Source organism: Indicator indicator, chromosome 13, assembly GCF_027791375.1.
Source record: "Indicator indicator isolate 239-I01 chromosome 13, UM_Iind_1.1, whole genome shotgun sequence".
NCBI classification, from domain to species: domain Eukaryota; kingdom Metazoa; phylum Chordata; class Aves; order Piciformes; family Indicatoridae; genus Indicator; species Indicator indicator.
The window spans coordinates 6,147,367-6,163,514 of record NC_072022.1 but is presented as its reverse complement, the minus strand read 5'-3'; positions in this window follow the sequence as shown (position 1 = coordinate 6,163,514).

Below are 16,148 nucleotides of genomic sequence, written 5' to 3'. Positions count from 1 at the left end.
GATCAGATTGTATACTATATGCTTTATCTGACTGATACTTTGCTCCTATTTGAAGCAATATGGTCATTTGAAAGAGCTCACCTACAGTTAATTAATTTGCAAATAGCTACCATTTTTCTCCAAACTGAGCAGATGCACAATGCTCAGTAAGGTTTTCTCTAGAGCTTTCTTTTTTCTCTCCCTAGTGACTCTGTCTCAGAGTATAAAACCAAGGAAGCATAAAGTCCTTGCCTGCGCTTGTGATGGCTGCATTCACAAAGAGGGACACAAACAAAGAATTTGTGAAGTCAGTTTGTCAGTGAGCAGCAAAATGAAACACAACCTATGCCATCTGTGGATTTAGACTGCTATTGTTACATGATCCTCACCAATTTATTCACAACAAAGAATGAATTTTACCAACCAATATTTGAAACAAATGTAATTTACTATTTTCTTTGCCATAGCTTTACAGGAGCTGAAGCAATTTGAATGGCTCACTTTTTCTCTAGCCATTGAGTATGTTACTTATTTACTCTCATAGGCTTTGGCTACAGTCTTTGGCTCTGCCAGAAACTGTTGGTTGACTTTCAAAGTGGATTCAAATTTCTCTTAGAGAGGTTGGCAGATATGCAGGATTTTTGGTAGTGCCCCAATTAAACATGCATCATTTGCACTGATTTTCTACATGACTGTCTCCAATAGCCATGGAAAGGCACACTTATCAATCAAGATACTGGAGGATTCAGGTCTCTAGAGTAGTGAAAGTTGAGGACAGGAACAGAAAGCTCATTTTCCTTTTCTTTCCAAGTGTTTTCTGGGATATGTAGTTACGATGGTAAGCTAGGTGTAGCTTTGAAGTAAGGCTGGTTGTATTGTTCTTCATATTGAGGACACCAAAAGGCTTTCAGCCTCTCACATTGGACTTTTTTTGAACACAGTGTAGAGGAAATGAATTTTTAAAACAGAAGAATTCAGATTAGCTGCCTGAAGTTAAAATAACAGTCTGAAAACCGTGTGCCCTGCCCACAGTGTCTTTGCCGGTTGGATTCTTTAATCTAATTCTCAAGCTGTTCTCCAGAACTACTTTTTCTTCTCCTTTCTTAGCAGGGAAAGGGGTGTAAATTTCTGTTTGGGCACCAAAAAAGATGCATTATAAATTGATGAGAACTGACCAAAAAACTCCTAGTTTACTTCATATTTAGTGTTGCAGTATTTGAATTTTTTTTTAGTAACACCGCTAATATTTCAGTTAGAGCTGGTAAATGAATTTTTTATGTCAGTAAAGGATTACACTGATTTAGCTGAATCTGAATGCTGCATGATTTATAGCACGTGAGATACACAAATATTAAAGTTACAGATGTCATCTTTGGAGCTGTTGTCACCCCTTAAGAAACACATTCCCATTACTGCAAAGAAGCAAGGCATTATTTGCCTCTCCAGAATATTATAATAGAAACATAAAATTAATCTCAGGTGGTGTATACTCAACCCATGTATTCACAGGAATCACGTACACAATCCATAGTTTAATTGGTAGTTCTAATCATCTAGTACACATTAGTCTATGTAACAAATCCAAGCTGCTCTGTAATTCTTGCTAGTGTGGGCTAGAATAGCTGCATTGAGCTCAAAAGACCTATGTCAGTTTATACCAGCAGGGAATTTAGCCTTGTATTCCCAAGTACAATGTGGCACATGATTCACTTTGATTCACGTTTTTCCCAAGCTTTTATGTAAAATAATTTTATTTTTAGTTCAGAAGAGGCGAAATGTTTGTACAGACTGAATTGCATATTTGTACAGACATTCCCAGAATGTAAATATTAGATCCAAAAAGCATCTTTTTGTCTTCAGAGAAGTAAAATACAAAACAAACATCCTCAAAAGAGAAAACAGAAGGGCAATTGCTGTCCTTGATCCAATATGCTTTGTGTTGTTGCAGCTGGTCCAGTATCTTCAGCTACTGTAGAAGTCAGTGTACGGAAGAAAAAGAATTTTGGCTGTTCTGTGTTGCAATCTTGTTTTAGTTTACAGAAGAAAAAGAATTTTGAAGGCAGAAAATTTGAAGAATGGGGTAGAGGAAGATTTTTATACAGAAAACCTGTACTAAACTACAGTTGCTCAGTTTTGTCTTAAACTGGGGAGTCTGTCATTCAGGCAATACGTAGATGAAGCTTTCATTGATCCAGTGAATTGAGAATTTAGAGAGGCAAACAGTAAGCATTAAAGAAGTGGATTATAGCTTGTCACAGATTTCATGAGTGGGATTTCAGAAATTCTGTCAAAGAATATGAGCTATAGATTAACATACATAAAATATTCTTGAAATTGCAGTGTCAGAGGAGGTGTTTAGAAACTGTTCAAGAGCACAAAATTTCTTAAATAATCATTGTTGATGCATCTAACAATCCTGAAATGAAGATGTGTCAGTGGTGGAAGCAATGAGCTCAAGTTTGCAAAAGAAAGATTTATGTAATTCCGAGGTTGAACTGCATAAAAACATTTTAAAAAATATATCCATGCTTTTCTCCCTGTAGCTTGACATGAAAGTTAAATTTTAATTTTGTATTGGCTTTACTTTTAAAGTTAATTCTTTATAAACAAAGTCGTTTTTGGCAAATAAATTTCAAAGGAAGTAAAACTTGCATATTGGAATAATTGGACACAAAAATTGGAATTAATTACTATTGTGCTGTGGAGAACTGGCTTTATAATTCTTGGAAGTGCAGGACAGATTTCAATTTTTATTATCACGGAAATATGTACATTGCCACTGGTTATGAATTTGTTTAGAATAATGGTTTTCATTTCTGTAAACATAGGCAAACTTTTCAATTCTCATTTTTCCTTTTACCCTAACTGATTTTAGAGAAACTGTGTGCTACAGTTTGTAAAGAAAAGAAATTTATATTGTTATCTGTGGTCAGCATTTCATTATGCTGGTCAGATACCAATGCTGGGTATCTTGAGACACAGCAAGCAACATTTTCTTTGAAGTCGACCAAATAGGGAAATAGCATTCAAGGCTCAGAATGCACCAGCTGTAAACATGCTGCATACCCACAGGCAATTACTATACATTTGGTGTGGCAGCATAGCTTTCTGTATTATTAAATAACTTGATGAAAACCTAATTTGCAGGGTAGTTTTGTGATCTGAAAGTGAGAGGAAGATTAGAGTAAGACTTAGCTTCATTCACCACTGATGGCTGTAGCTTTCAATATCCATAAATACCTGGACAAGTGCCTTTCTCCCCCATGCACATACACAACTAATGTGTACAACAGCACGAGGATCACGATGCAGAACTCCAGCCCATTAGGATACTAATTTGATCTCTAACGTTCTGGTATTACACAACATCGCAGTATGTATTCCTCTGACAGGAAGCTGCTACACCTGGTTTCCCATCTGATGCAAATTCAGTAAGAATACCTTAAAAACATTAATTGTTCTGTTGCATGTAATACAGATTGTGACACAAACAGAAGTCTCCAAACTGGTGCTAACTGTAATGCTTGTTGGTGCTAAGTGTAATGCTTGTTGGTGCTAACTGTGATGCTTTTTAGTGCTAAAAAAGCCATGTTGACTCCAGTGAGGTGTTATGAAACGGTAAGTACCTATATATGTATTGTCATATTTTGAGGATCAATTAAGTATTAGAATCATAGAACTGCTGAGGTTGGAAGAGACCTTTGAGATCATCAAGTCCAACCTCTTGGTTGGTTATTTATTACACTTCTCCGAATATTGCTTGGATGTAGCTCTCTGGCCCTAGAAAATATATTAGATTGCACTTGCTCAGAATTGCACACCAGAGGTTATTGCAAGAGGCAAATCTGGTGAACGTGGCATTGTGTGGCTGAGAAAGCCAAAAAAATGATCATCAGAGCCAAAAATTCTGAAAAGCTGTGTTTGCTAGTTTTGTGTCTCAGCTTTACTTACAGTAGTGCAGGTTAATGACAACCCAAATGAACAGTTCTGGCATACTGCCACAAATTAGAGGAAAACCTGGTAGCTGGAGGCACACTAAAACCACTCTGGGCTTGATTCCATGTTGTGTTAGAGCGCTGCAGGGACGGACAGAGGCATGGGTCTCCATAGGATGGTGATTGATCCTGTATTCAGCGCTCCCTAGCCCTCATACATACAGCTTTAATTTACAGTGCTGGCATGAGATCCTGCAATGACCTCATGGCTGTAAAGTACCCGCTGTAACAGAGTACCTCTGCCACAGCCTTCCCCTTCCCAAATCAACCCGGCAACCTCTTCTCCTCAGGGACAAGGGACAGGGTGGCAGCTGACTGACTCTACGCAGCGGAAGTCCCTCGCTGGTGTTAACCTCTGCTTTACGGTGGTCAGAGTGAATCATGTGGTGAAAAATTTCCACAGCAAAGCAGAGGATGTTCTCCTTTGTGCTACATAAAGGGCTGTTGCCCAGTCATGTATTTACATATCTGTTATGTATCGTTTTGCATGTATATTCATGCATGAAAAAAATTGCAGGGTTTCTATTGCATGCAAATAAATATCAGCTGTTTCAGCAAATGCACCTCAATCGCCCCTCTACCTTTGGCAGAATAATGTCATTTTATTCATTCTCTCCTACCCTGGGCATGAAAAAGTAAATGCTGTATTACCCCAACTTAGGTAACCCTTAGGATAATTTTTTAAGCAGCGGGAAACTAGGCTATCTGGCTGGGTCGATAATGATATCAGCTGCTTCCTTCCAAAACAACAGGTGCTTTGGCATAAAAATGTATATCATCATACTGAGATGATGACATCAGTTCATACTTCAGCTTAATTATAAACTACCTCCATTAATCCTCAAATAATTAAACATTTTGTGTATGGTGCAAGGTGAAATAGAAAAGCAAAAGGTGCTGAGCTGTTCAACACAGGGTTAAAGTGGCAGTTTCTGAATTGTTTGTGCTTGTGTCTGCCTATTTAAATGTGAACCTCAAGCTGATTTCAAGCATTTGTTTCTATTTATTTGTTCCAGCCATAAAGAGGGTAAAAAGAAATACTGCTAAAAATCAGTGAAGGCTTGATGAAATGACTCAGATACACGAATTGGAGTCACATGGAGTATATATGTGCATAAATCATAGAAACATAAATATGCAGAAATAACAAAAGTGTTCAGGATCAGGCTTTGTATGGACAGGAATAACTGGGGGAGAAGCCATGGTTCATGGCCTAACAGCAAAACAAACATTGCAGCATTCAGTGTTGGCAGGCTTTATACAAGAAGTGTAAGCAGTACTCGGAATAGAACAAACTCTGGGCGTGCAAGTACCATTCATTAAAATAAATAGATGGAGTAACCCTTGTAGGAAAGAAGTATTAACAAAAAATAGGTACCCAAAGAATTGAATTGAGTTCCTTTTATAATACTTTAGTTCATATAGTGCAGTCACTTGAAACCTATGCATCCTCTTCTTGTGTTCTGTGATAGCAGCATGTGCCTACATGTTTATCACTGTTTAAAAACTCAGTGGCAGAGTGGTCGATTTTTTTATTTGATGTAAAAATCAGTAGACAGAGTTGAGTGAGAGCTAAATTTGTAAGATAAAAGAGCAGAGGAGCGCAGCAGATAAAAGATTATGTTCTTCTGTCTTTAACTTTAAAATATAGCACTGACCTTCTTTAAAACAGATGCTATCTTCAGGAGCCAGATGTGTCTCCAAGCAAATTAGTTATAAGAAATACATCCAAGGACACAGCCATTTAAGAATCAATAAATTATGCATTTGTCATTTATTATTGTGAGAGCCTTATGCTGACATCTTTGACATGAATGAAGGAGTCTCTGTCCACAGTAGTAGCATTAACAATTTAACAGAGGTGGTTTTATACCAAAAGGGAAGTGGTTTGATGAAATTACTGTTTATCACCATGTACATATACACACCTTAATTATTCATTGCATGTCCACTTACCAGCCTACTTTGTGTTATGTAAGTTGTGCTAGATTAAAAAGTTGGAGGTCAGGCATGTGTCCTGTACTGCTGCTATTTCTACCTACTTGATCTTGAAACAAAGAGAATTACTCTAACTACGATTTTCTTTTCAGACGATCAGTTCAAGAAAGTTTTGTTTATTGATGACACCTCTGAAAAATTCCTACAAAGAGGAGTTTTATTTTTCTAAAAGCAAAAGCCATGGTGGAATTTTTTTCCGTGGGTTTAGTTGAAACATTTGGATGACCATATGGAACTCTTAGTGGTGCCATGGGACCATGCAGCTATGAAATCTGATCACTATCTCCCTAGTGACAGCTGGAGCCTTTACACCATCAGAAAATTTTCAGACTTCTAATTTGTCATAACTACCTCCTGTGGAAAGAAAATATGTTATGTAGTTAGATACAAGAATCTGAGGCTGCAGAACTACACATATTGGCTTCTTTTCCTTTTAGCTTTCAAGCTTCAAATTAATTCCTTGACTGCATTTTATGACTCATTGATGCAAGAAATAAAAAATACACACAAAAAGAATACAAAAAAACATATGGGCTCTTGTTAAATCAAGGTTAGCTCCTCTGGATAGTTATTGTTGAGGATGACTTATTTTGAAAAGCCTGCTTATTGATCCATGCAATTCAAAGTTTCTTTCTATTTAAGACTTCTCTTCAGGTTTTTTTCTCTCTCTTTTCCACTTTATTGATGATAAAAAAATTAAGATCTTTATTTACCAAACTAAAGTGTAACTTTTCAACATTTTCCATTATTTTTTTACTTTTTTAACATGTGCATTCTTTTGTCACCAAATCAGGCCTGAAAGGCCACAAAATTCAGTCCATTTCTATCAGAGTAGCTCAAGGGAGAAGAGAGCTCCTTGGTCACTGCAATCACACACAATAACTGTAGAGAAAGAAGCACTCAGCTGTTCCCAGAAAATAAGAATCCTTTTGACACTCAGACTATCCACCAGGCAGTCACTTCTGAAAATCACAGTGAATGTGCTTATGTACCTCCCTATACTTCTCCAGGGGGCAGAAAATCTCTCAAAGCTGAGAATCACACATCTCCATACGTATTTGTTGCATAGCCAGGGTGTTTTCAGAAGTTTGTGAGACATAGCTCAGTGACTGTGAGCACAGCAAAATGTAAACATATGTTATCATTTGCTTTTATGTAACCACTCATACTCCAGGTAGGTAGGCTCCAAAAGTATCCCTGCACTTTGAGCATGGATACCACTGCTGTTGATTGATTTTGTGATGGGTATAGACAATAGTTTGAGTGTTGTATAATCTTGTGGACAAGAAGATGACTGCTAGGTTAGGATCCTAATCCTTGTGCTGTTTATGACACTTCAGCTTCCAGCTCAAGTCAATATTTCAAATAGTAATCTAGCACCAAAGTATATAAAGGTTACAAAGTATATAAAAGCATATTGGAAAGTTGTTTATTGTAAAAATAAGTTTTAAAAATGTAGTTGATAGCCATGACGTTGGATTAACACAGCAATGTCTTATTGCTTTGCAGTCTAGGACAACAGAACAAAATTGCCTTGCTAATAGTGAGCAAGCATGACAGTAAGATTCCAGTAAAGAATCCAGTTGAATCTTTCTTTCAGGTCTTACAAACATCAGGCTCCACCAACATACATAACCATTTTGGACAGTATGCAAGAAAACTCAAAGTACAGATCAGAGACAATGTAAAGAAATAATTATATGCTTTATGATTGTTGATTGCAGTTAGAAAGCAAAACTAAGGTAGATCCTAATTAAATTCACACTCATTTACTCTAAAGAAGAACTGGAACAAGAAAGATTGTGCAGCCTGTGTGACAAAAAAAGGCAACACTAGATAAAAGGCACTTACTGTTCCAGTATGAATAGTACAAGACAGTGAGAGGAAGATATTTGCTTACATTACCAGAAATGATAAAAGACTTTCCATTAAAAAACGATGAGGAAAAACTGTGCATAACCCTAGGAGAAAGGAAAGAGACGGCAGGGATAGCATCATGCTATGTCACAACCTGCCACCAACTCTGAAATGGACAATGATGACAAATGGACACAGGGGATAAAACCCCAAACACACTGCTAAGTGTTGTCTTGGGCAGATGCACGATGACTTGTATCTATTGCTGACAGTTCCCCAAGGTTTCTGCTTTTCCACACCTTGACAGTATTTGTACAGCATGACATGCTAATAAAATATTTTGATTTGAAGTTGAGCACTCTCATTGTTTTCATCTTTCCTTAAGAAACTAACCATGGCGTGTAGGTTGACTTGGAAGCTCATGTTTCTTTACATCTTGTCCCTCTGTATCCCGTTACTGCAAAGCTTCCTTTTAGGACCAGTGTCACTCCCAGATGCCCTAAAGCCCTGATGAAGATCATCTGTGCCATCTTTTAAGGCATGTGAAGAAAGGATTTGCAGAAGTGAGAGACTGCAGAACACGGACACTTGCACCTTAAACATTTCTTATTCCCCTAGTTGAAGCTAAGAGTTTGGCATGTTTAATCAATGCATTATTAAAGGAGCCTTAGGTTCAAAGTGAGCCTAACTTGGGAGTGAAACATAGCAGTTGTGATTTCCCAAAGTCCTTATGTGTTAATCATATAACTTTTTTTGCCTTAGCTGGCTAGTAATTGGTGATTTACTCTGCTTGTTCAGCTAACTACAATGCCATGCAGCAGCATCTCCAGGACTGAGTCCACACGAAGATGCTCCAACCACAAATCCTACGGGGTTTGCTGTTGACTTTTTTTTTTTTTTTTGTCCCAGATGAATCCTTTATCCCACTTGCCTTAATGGCATTTGTGGAGTGGTACCTTGTGGATACTCAAAGGAATGAGCATCCCCATATAAAATCAGTCTGTTATCTCTGTTTTGGTTTGCACCATCTCCCATTGTCTCAGGCTTGGTCCTAAGTGGACAGAGCTATATTCATATTTTTTTTGCCAAATTATATACTGATTTTTGTTTGCCAACAAAGATCAAATAAGGGCTTATTTTATCATGTGGTGTTTCTTCCTATCCTTAGAATGTTGTTTTTTTTTCATGATCAACATTTTTAAGTCAGTTTAAATACTTAATAGGATTTTTGTCCTAGCCTTATTCATATTTGCATTCCCAGAGCCAGATTTTAAGGTGCTGTGACCTGATGCTCTGTCCCAAAGTGGACCTTGGTCAGTTTATTGGAGTGATAGTTTGATCTGTCTCCCTTCTACCCAAACCTGTTTGACAACGTTAAAAACTGCCCAGCCCCAGCTCACCACTGCTTTTTCCAACTATGGACAGGTCAAAGTTTAAAATAGGACCCTGTTTAAATACTGTAGACTGGAAAGAGTCACTGAAAAGCGGTACTGATGCACCTGCTTTTAAGAAATAGTTTCCTTAATCCCAAGCTGACTGTAATGGATGGACCTACATTGATTTACAGTATCTGTATATATTGCCTGTTATGTCCCCTTTTCTGTATGTGCCTATGTAATTGCTGAGAAGCATGTGGACTGAGTTCCTTTATTCATAATCATCCTTAAAAAGGGGAATCATCCAAATGAGTATGAATGTTCACTGTTCTTCATCTTACAGAAATGAAAGGGAGTTTAATTTTGTGGTTATCAAGGGATTGAAGGGGTTTGATTACATGGAGCAAAAGATTTCTGGAAAAGTAGTTCAAATGTATTATATCCATTCTGGGTAAATTCCTGGTGCACTTAGTGAGCTGAATGAAAACTGTTATAATATTGTTTAATTAATGCTGAATTGCCGATGATTTGCCATAGCTCTCTAATTACTATTGGTAGTAGCTCTTCAAATTTTGATTAGTGGAGAGGTGAATCACTATCTTTGATGTGGTGAGGTAGCTTCTGCCACAAATTAAAACCAGGTAGTGAGGCTATAGATTAATTGTGGGTATGTGGAGCAATTAGGACAGTCTACCTCACTTTGTCTTCTGTTTGAAGTTTATTGCCTGTGGTAAAGGTCATAGAAATCAAACTTGAATTGTATCATTTTTGGATGAGACATGTATGTATTTAAGTGCACTGTTTTGGGGGAAAATCTTTAGTCATTCTAAGGCAAACACTGTTAGATCTCATTTTCTTCCTTGTCATCAGAAAGAGCAAGTACCAGAAAGCAATCTGCTGCTGGGAAGGGGCTGTGGAAGCTCCTTGGGCCACACAGTAAATAGCAGCATCCATCTGGATAGCAGTTGTTGGGGGCTGTCATGGGGTGATGTTAGTTTTGACTAGCTTTTTGTTCTTGCAAATGTGTAAAGCTGTTAGATAGGAAGTCAACCAATGACTTCCAGCAAACGTGCTCCCCAAAAGAATTGTCAGAGGACTCAATGAGAACTTTGCTGGATGGGGAGTTCCCAGTCACCCTCCCAAAGCTGCAAGGTGCTGCATCTGGGAGGTGCTTTGCAGAGGTTTTATGTTGTTCAAATATGAACCTGAACCAAATCATAAGAAGAAATGCAGTCTTCTACCATAGGATTTAAATAACTTTTGTTCATGACAAGTCATTTTTCCTAATCAAGTCAGTGCCTGGGTTAGAGTGTTGTGACTCTTGTAGTTTTCTCCCTATACTGTGCTACTATGAACTTGATCAATAATCTGGAACGATGGGAAAAAAGCTAATTAAAAAAAAAGTAAATTATTGCCATTACTTTCTGTTCCTCTAATATGATTATGAATGCAAACAGTCTGATTTAAAGAGATTGTAATGCATGAACTCTATTTTCTGTGATCTCATTCTCTGCTTCTTATATGTTGCTCAGATTTCCTCCACTGCCTGAATTCAGTATTTGAGTTTGGTTTGTTTAGCCTGTTTGTCTCATCCTCCCTTTATCAATTCTAATTTACTTCTTTCTCTGTGTACTTTGCTCCTATGCCGTGACTTACTGTTATTTCTTGCCCTGATTTATTAGAGGGAGCATGAGAAAATAGTTTCTACTGAAGCTGCTAAATATGTCTCTCATTTATTCAGCTGGTGGGAGAGAGAGAAGAAGGAATGAGGTTCAGCAAAGTAGCCTTTGTAACCACAAGATTGTTTGCACTTTACTGCTGGAACATGCTGAGACTTGAAGCCTTTGTATGATTTTTATAAGTAGAGAGGCTGTAATGGAACTTTCTTGCTAGACATTAAGAAAATATAAAAGATTAAAATATTTATTTTCTTCTTTTTTTTATACACACAGACAAAACACAGTTTTTGAAATCATGTGAGTGTGTGCAATTATATAAACCTCTCTGCAATAATGAGACCCCTGTGAACACTTTTAGAGAGAAAGCAAAAGCAGCCTTTTGCGTATTCATTTCAGGGAAAAACAATCTGGCTGAAACTTTTTACTGGAGAACTTCACTCACCTGTTGTCAAAACTTCTTTCTCAGTGGTCATTTATGATGGGGATAGAAAGCTGAAACTTGGGTCTAATACAAAATTTAGGGGAAAATTAGATACCTCACTTCTGTGTCTTGAGCTTGTCTCTGCTTTTAATCAGTAGAAAGTATAGATAACTGTTCAGAAAAACAGGTATCAGCCTTTTTCCAAATAAAGGTATCCTCTTTCAATCACAAAAAAAGGAAGTCATCTGCTTTGTTACTTATGTCAATGCACTTCCTTTTGCAAATAAAAATAAGAACTTAATAAACACAGCAGCACTAATATAACCAGTGCACAGAGCTTTGCCTGAAATGAACTACCAGCTCAAAAACAACTGGAAAAGAGGAAAAACTGTGAGAGAAACAGCTGCCATCTCAGTGGTCCCAGATACAAAAAGGAATGAAAGCAAGAGTAAACAGTTGAAAATGAAAATATGAAGAAATGTATAGGTCTGTATGCTTACTCATAGAATGTGTTTATACATAAAAGTGGAAAACACCATATGGCAGTAGGAGATGTGCCCTCAAAGAAGTGGAAGAAGTGCTATTTCTGGATAGTTCTGCAAAGGTACAAGGTCCAGTGCCTGCAGATTAGCACAGGAAAGAGCAGCTCAGGTCTGTACCCATTAAGACCCTTGTTTTCTATTTAAAGAATCTATAACAGAAGAGGGGCCAGCTATAAATGTTAATCTGGTTCAATTTTATGACAATTTATAGCCCATGAGAACAAAATAAGTCTATTGAAGCACATGACAGCAGCAGTACATGAGTCCGTGCTTAAAAATATTATTCTCAGTGTTGGGACATCTGGGCAGCCAGATCTAATCGTATTTCTTTGCTCTGCCAGAACTAGAGCATCTGACATTGGAGTTATTTGTTCAGACATTTCTAAATAGATAGTGCCTGATAACTAGCTGTAATCAAAACCTTTCCATTTTCTGACAGGATTTGGATGGTCTCCAGTCCTAAAAGTCTTGTCATTGTTAAAAAAAAAAAAAAGGAAAAAAAAAAAAGAAAAATAGGAAGAAAGAAAATAAATAAAAAGAGAAAGATGTGTTAAGCGTGAACAAGAGCCTCACTGCCAGACTTCCTGCCCAGCTTTTGATCCCTTTGTGTTGCCTTGAGAGGCACAAAGGAGCTGGAGACTGTTTACAGCTGCTTGATGGAGGATCCTCCACAGGCAAGGAGGTCTCATCAAGGATAGAGGGATGGAGCTGGGTCCTACTCCTACCCTGCTTCCATTTCCACACTTGCCACCAAGCAGCAATGACTATGGCCTGGGTGAGGCAGGTTTCTGCTGACCAAAGCCTCATCTTGCCTTCCAGTCTCATTGCCAGTGCGATGTGCAGGGGCCTGAAACCTCTGGTGAATTGGCAATGTGTACCTGCACACCTTTCCCCCTTGGTCCTCTGTGGTGGGGGCTGTCTGTAAATGCTGCTTGGCTTCACAGGCTGCCTGTTTGCTGTACCATTTACTCTTAGTCACTTTCTGGGTTTATATCATTTTCTTCTGTCTGTTTTTCTTCTCATACTTCATATTTTCCTGAGATAATTTAATAGAGTGTGGGAGTTGTAAAAATCTCCCCAGTTTCACATTTATTTTCCTTAGGTTGTGGGAATGCTAAGGCAAACTGAGAAGGAATAAAATTAGATCTATTTAAATAATGCTTAGTATACCTCAAGTTTTGATGCATGTGGAAAGGAAAGAGTAAAAAGCTGTGTGAATCCCAAGCAAAATAAAGCCTTGCTGAGCACTGCCTGCTCCACAGCCTTGCCACATGCTGCTGATTAATAGATTTCACTGATACTTTGTGGCCAGTTGGCCAACTCTAGTTTTCATTTTTAGAAGACCCATAAAAAAAGAGTTAATTCTGTGGCATTTGCTTTGCTCTTAGCAGTTTATGCCTTACCAGAGTGGCATACAAGTTTAGTGTGATTTTCATCAGTGATAACAGCATTCAAAATAGTTTCTGGTTTACAGTATTCTAGGATGGCCTATTCACAGGTGTGTGAGTTAGCTCTTTAAAACCATTTTGCAAAGCCAATCAAGGTGGACTGACAACTTTTGGACTTAACTTTTTCCAAGTTTGAATAGTGCAAAACTTTTGGGAAAAGTTTCTTAGGCAGGCATGCTCATTTTTCAACTCCTTCTAGTATTTATTCACATTCAAAATGTCCATCTGTTTTGAAGAAAAATGTAAAGTGAAAATGAAATGTTTTCCTTTTCTGAAAAGCTCCATTACCTTTAACTGTTTTTATTACTGGTGAGAATTTTTCAGTCAGCTTCCTACACTTTGGGTTGGACCCTTGCCAGAGCCCACTTCTACATGTAATACACATTGTGAGTATGTAGGATAGCCTGCTAATTAAAGAAGAATCAGGGAGAAGTTGCAGTTGGACTTTATGGAAACGTAGTTGGCAGCAGAGATGTCTCCTGAAGCTGGTTCAAAGAATTCTAGACTATGGAACTGGAAGGAGAAAGAGGCACCTTCATAGCTTTCATACTGAACAGAAGGTCTTGTGATGTATGGAGCTGTGTGTGATGGTGATGTTCCCTGTGGCTTGTTTTTGGGTTATAGATTAATTTGCTTTATGTTCATCTGTCTGGCATGTGACAGTTAATTCATTTTCTCCTCAAAGAGAGGCTAAAATTCTGCCATGTGACCTAGGGTGAAATCCTGAGCCAATGGAAGTGAAGAAGAGCCTCACCATGATCAGTGAGATCAGAGTAAAAGTCAACTTAGAATGCAATGTGCAAAGTTTTCTGGTCTGCACTCAATAATGGCTATACAAAAGTTCTAATTAGTTCCTGCATGTTTTGCAAAAGTGCAAATTTGTAATTTGCAAGTATATTATTAAATGATATTTTCTCCTTTGGAGAGAGAAAACTAAGATAAAATTAAATTTAACAGTAGTATGAGGTACAAAAAGCAGTAGAGAGTAGGGAGAAAGAGAAAAAAACTGAGTAAACTCAATCAATACTTTTCAAGATATTTTAACTAGGCCCAAAGATTTTAGACTACTTTAATCAGATCATAACTGGGCCTTTTTCTATAAATAGCCTTTTTAGGTTAATTATGATCAAATCTCCCTGGTTTTTTATAACTGAGGAGGTAGCACATTCTGCAAATGAAGGTGGAAGGATAATATAATTTCTTTTTTTGGCATTAAGTAACCATGCCTATCTTAATTACAATAAAAATCTTCTTGCAGCTGAAGGCAGGTTGGCTTAACTAGCAAGCAATTAAAACAAGTGAAGCCAGCTGATGCTTGGCTATCTGACAGATGTAATAAAGCTGTGAGATCTGGTTGGTAGCCTTTTCTTCAGAAGCCTTGAAACATGGAATGGATGTAATGATAAATGGTAAGTGGCTTTTTCTTTATATAACACATCATTTTTAGATTTTTTTTTTTTTCAATTGAGTATGAGGGAGTCCAGATAGAGATGGGTGAAAAGTGGTGTCCCTTGAGAGTCTGTACTGGGACCAGTGCTGTTCAATATCTTCATCCATGATATAGACAGTGGGATTGAGTGCACCCTCAGCAAGTTTGCACATGATGCTGAGATGAGTGATGTGGTTGACAAGACCGAAGGACAAGATGCCATCCAGAGAGACCTGGAGAAGCAGGCTGAGGAGAACCTCATGAGGTTCAATATGGTAAAATGTGAGGTCCTGCACCTAGGTCTGGGCAGCTCTCAATATGCTTCTATTGAGAGTTGATGAAGTTGAGAGCAGCCCTACAGAAAAGCACTTGGGGACACTGGTGGATGAGATGCTGGACATGAGCCAACAGTGTGCACTTGCAGCCTAGGAGGCTGCATCAAAAGAAACATGGCCAGCAGATTGAGAGGTGATTCTGCTCTGGTGAGACCTCAATCTGGAGTGCTGTGTCCAGCTATGGGACCCCCAACACAAGAAAGATATGGACCTGCTGGAGCAGGTCCAGAGGAGGGCCACCAAGATGATCAGGGGGCTGGAGCACCTCTCCTATGAAGACAGGCTGAAAGAATTGGGGCTGTTCAGCCTGGAGAAGAGAAGGCTCCAGGGAGACTTGATAGCTACATTTCAGTATCTGAAGGGGACCTACAGGACTGGGGAAGGACTGTTTAGAAGGACTTGTAGAGATACAAGGAGGTTGATGGTTAGAAACTGGAGCAGGGTAGATTATGGCTGGCCATAAGGAGGAAGCTCTTTGCAATGAGAGTAGCGAAATACTGGAACAGGTTGCCCAGGGATGTGGCTGAGGCCTCATCCCTGGAGGCATTCAAAATCAGACTTGGTGTGGCCCTGGGAAGCCTGATGTAGTTGAAAGTGTCCCTGTTCACTACAGGGGGGTGGACAAGATGACCTTTGAGGGTCTCTTCCAACCTAATGCAATTTGTGAATTTGTGTTTGTAGGTGATGTGGAAGTGAAGATCTAGAGACTTATAGGGCATCTGGGCTTCTCTTGTTCTATACATGCTGCTGGAGTGGGTCTGTACTCTTGGAGATATGTTTTACTGAAATGGAGAGTTCAGGCAGTTGGTGGAGCTGGTGAAGTTTAAACAGAGTGTAAAGCTCTGTGCTTGCAGGTTTTGGTTAATGTTAGTCTATTCCAGCATTTTGCAAAAGAAGTATTCCTTGTTCAGGATTTCCAACACAAAGCAAAGCAGCATGAACCAAAGCAGGGAAGATAATCCAGATGACTTTGTAAAAAATGAAAAATAGCATGGTCAACAAAGATGAGGCTATGACTAGTCAAATTGGCTGGTGGAGATTCTTTTATACTGCATTAAATACTGAAATGTACCAAAAAAAAAGCAGACA